The sequence below is a fragment of the Haliotis rufescens genome, unplaced genomic scaffold (assembly GCF_023055435.1).
Source record: "Haliotis rufescens isolate VD_foot unplaced genomic scaffold, xgHalRufe1.0.p SCAF_8, whole genome shotgun sequence".
Lineage (NCBI taxonomy): Eukaryota > Metazoa > Mollusca > Gastropoda > Lepetellida > Haliotidae > Haliotis > Haliotis rufescens.
The window spans coordinates 39,066,673-39,073,439 of record NW_025964372.1 but is presented as its reverse complement, the minus strand read 5'-3'; the positions used below and the strand labels follow the sequence as shown (position 1 = coordinate 39,073,439).

At 40.6% G+C, this 6,767-nt stretch overlaps 1 pseudogene; it reads right to left on the bottom strand.

Annotated features, from left to right (window-relative positions):
• Positions 1-4,124: 4,124 nt before the first annotated feature.
• Positions 4,125-6,027, bottom strand: LOC125377024 (annotated as a pseudogene).
• Positions 6,028-6,767: the final 740 nt, after the last annotated feature.

Sequence of the window (6,767 nt, the reverse complement as noted above, 5' to 3'; positions counted from 1 at the left end):
CGTAAGTTCTCATTTAAGTTTTGTTTTTTTAAAGAAGTTGAGGTAATTGATAAATTTTGAAAATATGTATCGTTAATAGTAAGTGATTTTAATTAAGTAAAATGAATAATAAGTTTGGTTTCTGGTGAGTGAGTGAGTTGGTGATGTTTCTAGGTTTGTCAGCACCATACCCGTGCTTGTGGGTTTCACCGAAGTGGTAAACGTCTGAGACCTGCAACACTTCGGGCTTTCCTCCCACATTAAGCTGACACGCCGTGATATAACTGGAATACTGTTAAAAGCGGCGTTAAACCCAACTCACTCACTCACTCACTTATAATTCAGAACCCTAGATGTTGAACAAGCTTCGGTTCAGTTTGTAATAATTCTTCATAGATGGTATTAAATTCCAAGTCATATGCAGGACCTAGTATCATATTGCAATATAAAATTTAATCCGACGTTTTGAGAGCACAAGCTATCTTGTTAATAACGTTCAGTCTCGCTTTATATGATTTTAAAAAGAAATATGATATTTGAAAACTGTTAATGTTTCGTAAAACGTTAAATATTTCATAAATCGTACGTGCTTGTTGTTGATTCTGGTGTAATCCGTTCAAATGGAGGATGGTTTGTTTGTTTGTTTGTTTGTTGTTTAACGCCGCACTCAGCAATATTCCAGCTATATATGACGGCGGTCTGTAAATAATCGAGTCTGGACCAGACAATCCAGTGATTGATACCATGAGCATCGATCCACGCTATTGGGATCGATCAACCAAGTCAGCGAGTCTGACCCCCGATCCCGTTAGTCGCCTTTTGCGACAAGCATAGTCGCCTTTTATGGCAAGCATGGGTTGCTGAAGAACTATTCTACCCCGGATCTGATATTTAGGAGGAACTAATTTACTGAGCGCATGACGCAAGACAACTGTCGTCAGCAATACGTCTCCTCGTGCTTACCTTCGACAAGATGCATGATATGGGGTGCCGCGAAACAGATCACTGGTGACGAGGTACTCCAATAACGATGGTTCATTTTGCGAAAGGGGGTGGTCACATGTTCAAGCCCATTTCTAAGAAAACAACAACAGGAAACATCACAAATTCAATTCTTTATCACAGTTCCTCATCTCACTTGTAATTTGTAGTTATGCGAATCTGTAAGATACAAATAATCAAAATAAGATTAGACATTCACACTGTTTGGCCCCTATCAAAGATAGTGTCAACAAGATTTTAGACTTGCAGTTTAGCTGGGATGGCAAAAGTCTTTACTGTTGCAGTGGAATTGCATATGTGAAAGAGGCCGTGGGAGTTAGCAGAAGAATTAACCTGGAAGTTATTCACGGGAGCAGTGGACAGGGGCAGGATACTTCTACCTTGGACAGGTTCGTTTGTTAGCGAGCTCGAGTTAGCGACTTCAACGACTCATCGGTTTTGTGGCCGGTCATTTTGGAAATCACGCGATTTTCAATACCTGCGTTTGACAGCAAAGTGACGGCAGTTTCCCGGAGACAAAGGTTTGTGTACACTTCGAGACCAACTTTGGTAGAAATTGCTTTCATTTATGTTGCCAATAGCATTTACACCAGCTGGCCTCGCAGTGTAGCATTCGGTGTCGTCAACGTGGACTCGTCTCTTGGGAGCCTAGTAAAAAGCACCATTGTTGGGATTAAGGAGTGACATGTATTTGTTTAATGAAGTACAGGACAGAATTGGTTCGATGGGTTTGTTGGACCCATTTGAGTCTTTGCCCCCCCCCCCCCCCCCCCCCCCCGTGTGATTTATAAGGACTTTGGAGTGTGCCATTTCAATAAGGGTTGGGTGGTTGCCTTGTTGTTTAACGCCGCACTCAGCAATATTCCAGCGATATGAAGGCGGTCTGTTAATAGTCGAGCCTGGACAATCCAGTTATTGATATCATGAGCATCGATCCCCCCTATTGGGATACGATGACATGCATCAACGAAGTCAGCGAGCCTGGCCACCCGATCCCGTTAGTCGCCTCTAAATGCGACTGTGCTGGTCGTAAAAGGCGACTAACGGGATCGGGTGGTCAGGCTCGCTGACTTGGTTGATAAATGTCATCGAGCCCATCTGCTCCAGACTCGAATATTTTACAGACGGCCGTCATGTAGCTGGGATATTGCTGAGTGCGGCGTTAAACAATAAATAAACAACCATAGCTGCCCGTGACGATCCGGTTTAGAATAGATCTTCAGCAACCCATGCTTGTCGCCAAAGGCGATTATGTCCAAACAAACAAATTTTATGGAGGCTGGTCATAATTGAAGAAGTCCGAATTACAAAATGAAATGGAAAATCAAACTGTAAAACAAATAAAAATTGAGAAACAATTGTCATGGCAACAGTGTATACGAATAACACATGTTGTCTACCATTGGTACATAAATAGAACAAGCCATCTGAGTGGTTAATAATAGTTCGTTAAGGTGTATTTCAAGCCATGTCATGATAGTAATTGTGTCCGACTTCAACTAACTGGAGAGGAAATCATGGAACATCAGGAGGCTAGTGGACAAGACAACGATACCATAGAGGTGAGATGAGACAGTAAACTGCAAAGAAATAATGCAAGAAACAGCAACTGATAATGGAAACATATATACAATTTTATGAACAAGACTTAGGAAGTTTTATCCAACCCTCACCCTTTCACATCCGCGCTTGGCACCGGCAAAGGCGGGTTTAAAGTTAAAACCATAGGTCGTTATTGCACATCACACGACACAATGAACTATATCACAGTGGATTGCCACACAAATATATCACAGATGAATCAGTGTACGCTAGTGTCACTGTCGCTCCATATACACAGAGAAATGAAATATCACAGATGACGCATGGATAATGAAGGTACTTCATGTGAGTGGCGTGCAGGTCAAGCAGTTTAGGAACCTGTAGACATAGAAAATACATTTTCACAGATGCCGGAAACCTACCGATATACAAAACGTCGACAAACACAGGCCAAAAAACCTACACTGGTGAAAACTCATCACAAGGGACCAATGCCCAGAACATTAGTGACAGACTCAAAAACAAGATCCAATACCCTCTGCTCCAGAAACACTGATGAAGAAGGTATGATGACATATTGTAAAACATTTCATATGTAAAGAAACGCACATCAATATTAATGGCCATGTAAAAGCATACATTACCTGAAGTCTCAATCCATCACCTCCAGAAGGCCTGCCAGAATGTCGCTGGCATTACGTAGGAATGTGAGCAGCACAGGCTAAGTGCAAGCCCTGTTATGGCTGTGAGGGTCCTTACACAGAGATGTTGCCACATCTTGCTATCCGAGGTCTTTAATCTCAGTAATTTCAGCTGTGATCATGTCAACCAGTTCGGCATTTGTCCTCTTTGTGGCATCTTGAGACACTTGAGACTTCTCACGGTTCCCTGCCAAAACGAACACCCGTTGTAGCTTCACCACGCATCCCAGTTTCTGACTTGACAAAATGGCATCAACATAACAAAGATTTATTGTTAGAACACCTTCCTGAGAACATACATAGTTCCGAGTCCAGGGGCTGTCCAGACAGTGACGTGTGCGGAACTGCACTTGAAGGCTTGGTCAGATAGCCAGACTATCAGACGATGTCGCCAGTGATGGATCTCGTTGTCAAGATTGAGGTGATGGACGGCATCGCTGTCGTCTTGGGCACCTCCATACATCTTAGACAGATGTGATCGGATTTGAAAATAAATTATTAATGCAATGCTAATGCTAAAGTAAATGTATCATTCATCAGTACAAATTTAAATGTTTCAGGTGGACGAATTAGTCAGCCGGACACATTTAGAGGCTTGTCTTCACATTGTCACGCCATCAAAACAAAACTGGTCGTATGAATCACAGGAACTGAAATCTTAGTACGACAAATTGCTTGTAAGTAAAGCATATCCATCAATAAACAACAGAACATATAAAAACATTTCCCTCTACGTAAATAAACAGTCATTGTTACATTGTGCCTGTATAAATATATTTCTACTGTTTTCAGGTCAGTATTTACATATTCAGACAAACTTTGAAAACACATATTGCAGTGTGTGTACGAACTAAATACATGAACACAAATGAAAGGTGTACATAGTTTGGCATGATACATTACAAACGTTTTAATTTATAAATTTTACAGTTTGTTATACTGCCAAATAGTTCATATTTTGAAACTTTTAGGGTTTTTCCTCTCCCTTTGATTGTGTGTTTTACTGTTGTTTTTTCAGTATGAATATAGGTTTTTCAAAAGTTGCATATTCTCTATTAAGTGTTAAAAAAAGCTTATTACCTGGTCTAAGGTGTCTGTGTTGCGGCATATTCTCTGCCAGTGCTGTTCCGTAGGATCCGCGTAGGAAGTCCCGGAGGCATCCACATCTGTATCCGTCTGTTTTTTGCCTCTAAAACAAAATCTCCCCCTTCACCACTGAAATCCTTTCCTTAAGCCAACAAAGTAAAATGAGATTCTATGAAGTCCTGCACCTCTGGTGGACTAGAGTTCCTCACATGATGCTCCCGAACAGCGAGTTCTTGGTACTGTGTCCTGTGTAGGCCATAGAAAAGATCTGAGAAACGTGCATAAGATTCCGTGATCAATTTCTCGTTTCCTCTTCTCATGCCACAGCGAATAGAAACAGTGCCGTGATATAGGTACAGGTAACATCGGCCATGAAAAGGTAGTTTCTGTTCTTTGCACATGATAACCATGAATGTAAAAGAGCCACGCTTGCCTGCCTGCCAGCCATTTTGCTACAGTCTCTGATGAAAGGAACGAGAAGTTCAGCTCCTGTCTCTCACAGAAATATTTCCAGCATCTGCCAAGCCTTATGATGGTCCGTGGCATGTCGGCACAAGTCTTCGGGCTCGAAACCCAGCATGTTGGCAAGATCTTTAAGGATAACATCCCACAATAACTTAAAACTTGCCTTTGCCATGTTGATTTCCATGTGTCCGGGTCCACAGGAACACTGGATGTTTCCGAACGTCCGGTGTTCCTGTGGATTGTGACATGTTAGGTTATGGTCATCATCTAGATGCTTCTGTAATTCAGGCACGCCATGAATATCGGTGGCATTGCAGATGGAACATGTGTAATGATTGCCTATCACACGTGAAGCAAGTTACAGGGTAGGCCATCACATCCAATCACACACCGTGATCTAAATAATCCCACACCAACATCTTCCAAAATCCTGCGTAGCACAACCTCCATTGACATATATAAACATGGATTGATAATAACGGCTTCACCTACAAAAAGATCTGGATGGAACAATTCACCAGCCTCAACAATGTCATACTTGTTTGGTGTGATCTCACGATTCTGATCTTTGATGTATCGTCATCCCGACTCACCGTGTATTGGGTGTCCTCCATAGCTTTGGGTGGATCAGGCAGCACCTACAATCAAAAGTATCACTCAGGCCATCTGTACCTTGTTCTGCAAGGACTTTGTCCAACATTACACTCAGTACTTTTGTACGATAATTACGAAAGACATCCATAGATGAAGATATAAAAGAGGGTAGTGTATTCTGCAGAGATATGACGTCATACGTCGACAAGTTGCATGGGCTGAGATGGGGTGTTGTCTGCAACGTAGTATCTGGTGGAAAAATGGCTTTAGCGTCGTATCTCACTCGCCAATTCCTCGCCAGCACCTGATTGTTGTCAAAAAATGTTATAATATCTCCTACTGTTGGACACTTTACAGGTATGGCAGCTTGTTCATTGATCCACTTGAGTATGCTTTGGTAAGAGCCAGCTGGACTTGTCTTGGACGATAGATTGCAAGCCACTTTACTGCCTGACACATAATACAGTAACAGGTTCATGGCAAACGATAACGGGCAAATTACATTACTATTCCTTGCACCATATAAGTGTTCATAGGCACGTGCCAAATATGCATATTTTGTTGCAGAACTACCACTACTAACATTCGTCAGTGATTGTAACAGGGCGACAACAACAACAGGGTTCTGATCTGTCAACCATTCCTTGGCATCATACATTATCAATCAGTTTATTCATATATAACTGTAAGGCCACAGGCCCATAGTACATAATCCATGACAATGTGGAAGCGGTTAGAAATGTTACAAGGATTCATTTCTTAATAACATGGCATGATATATAAAGAGAGAGATTTTGTATAGCCGTTTTGCTCACATGTGATATTAAAGAGATAAACTTGTATTTATTTGGATGTACATAGTATTTCTGTTCAATATATTTTTTCCTTAAATTATCATATTTACAACTTACAAGTAGAAAATGAAATACATCTTCGACAACATTTAAAGAACATTGTTTACATAATCTTAAACATTTGGGTATTTTGTTGGGCCTGCCAACTTCAACCATTAACCTGTGTGAGCTACATCTAAATTGTGTTAATGATATTCTTCATTTTCTTATATTTACATCAGTTAAATATTTTTCTGCGCATATTTGCATTTTAAAATATCTATAATATTCGCATTTGCTAGAAACATCTACAGTAGATCTCCATGTTTGAAAGTACAAGTCAAAAAGCGTCTGCCTTATTTTCGATATGAACATGGCATGATTCTCTAAGAAACATTGGTTTTCCCAGATGTAACCATACCCACATTTATACAGTAGACATTTAACATTGTATGCCCAATTTTGATCTCCATTCTTTTCATACAATAGCATCATATTATAACATTTTTTGGGCAATCTACTTACTGGCATTATTAGTAATTTTAACCAGTATCTTATGATTTTT